Genomic DNA, 1,626 nt, shown 5'->3' on the forward strand with positions numbered 1-1,626 from the left:
ATTGTATTCTAAACCAGCCAGCACGTTTGCTTTCAGAATGCTACAGCAGATCCTTTGCCTTATTCTCCTTGAGTCGATGCGTGGTATGGTCACTTCACCTCACAGGAGGAAATTTATCTTCATGGAAACAGCCCATGCTTCTGAAGTGCCTACAGCCCTGTGTGCCAACACTTTACCTGACACCGGTACCCAAAACAGAGCTGTGGTGGTCTCCTGGGCCTTGCAGATGAACCGTGAAGCACAGAGGATGCTGCGTGCTCTAAATATGCTTCATTCTGCGTCTCCGTCTCAGCCTCCTAAGGGATAGTTTTGTCAATCCTAGAGGTGAGGAAAATGTAAAACACCATTCATAGATCTGATCTTGAAATATGCAGATCAATTCTGGACAACTTATTGGTGTTCATTTACCAGGAACAGCTGAGTGACCGAGTTTCAATTACAATCGCGTGCATTTCACATATGTGGTCTGCACAAATTCATTCTCATTACTACAACTGTGTATCCCAACCTCTTAGGGTCAGGTTCCTTCGACTGGCAGATTTGCACTTACCTTTGGTGAGCGGTCAGAAACTTATTTCAGGGCTCACGGCTGAGCACTATACTTCGATTTTCTTTTCTTTCCATTAACCACCCAGGAAGAGAAAAGAAAGTCAGTGAAAAATATTGAGTGTGAGTTAAAAGACTGCGATCTATGCTTGGATCTTCCTAGGAAACAGGACATTTATATTCCTCTGGATCACTTATTTCTATGTATTTTTCACTCAGTCCCCAACAGCTGGCAGCCACCAGCCGCTAAATTAGGGAGGAAGTGACAAAATATGCATAACTGTAAAATTTACAGCAAGCACTGGGAAGGAGAGATTTTATAAATTTTTACTTTCTCAAGTGAAAATCTTCTCATTTTTTTTCTCCCCTGGGACAAAGTGTAACTTAGGGATATTTCAAAAATAAATAGCCCACTGTACATAGGAGTTTAAACATAATGACTCTATGAGGTCTATAAGGATAAGTGAAAGAGGAAGTTTGCTGGTATCTGTGCACATGTCAAAAAAACAAAAAAGAAAAAAAAAAAGCACGCGTTGGTGTTTATGCGCAAGCTAGCTGTTCCACATTCAAATTGTCTTGATAAATTGCACACCTGTCAGCTGAATTAAAATGTGTCAATTCCTGAAATGTGTGCTTAGTCACGCTTCGGTGCAGCAGCTAGATCAGTGATTTCACCTGAATACTGATAAAAGTTACTTTTCAGGACTACTGGATCCACAAGAAGCCAAAGGAAAACTATATAGTAAAACCTAACAGGTCTTGGTCTCAGCATGTGGGCTGAACCAGACTATTTAGAAGTCCTCTGGGAAGCCACAAAGCCAGAAATGATTCTCTGTGTTACTCTTCTCAGCGTGAGACCTCCCAGTGCCCTACAAAGGCGACCAGGGGAGTCAAACACATAAATAATTCCAGATAATGCTGTTAACGTTAGAGCAACACACAGAAATTAATTCAAGAGTCAGTAGAAAAGAGGGATGAAGGAGAACCAAGAGGTTATACAGCCCGATGACCAGAGTTTCTTCAGAAACACCAGAATTAGAGGCTTTGTTCTCATTTCACTTGCTGCTTTCTTTATATAAT

This window comes from Cyrtonyx montezumae, unplaced genomic scaffold (assembly GCF_038088225.1).
Source record: "Cyrtonyx montezumae isolate F1298 unplaced genomic scaffold, pur_monq_1.0 scaffold_7, whole genome shotgun sequence".
Lineage (NCBI taxonomy): Eukaryota > Metazoa > Chordata > Aves > Galliformes > Odontophoridae > Cyrtonyx > Cyrtonyx montezumae.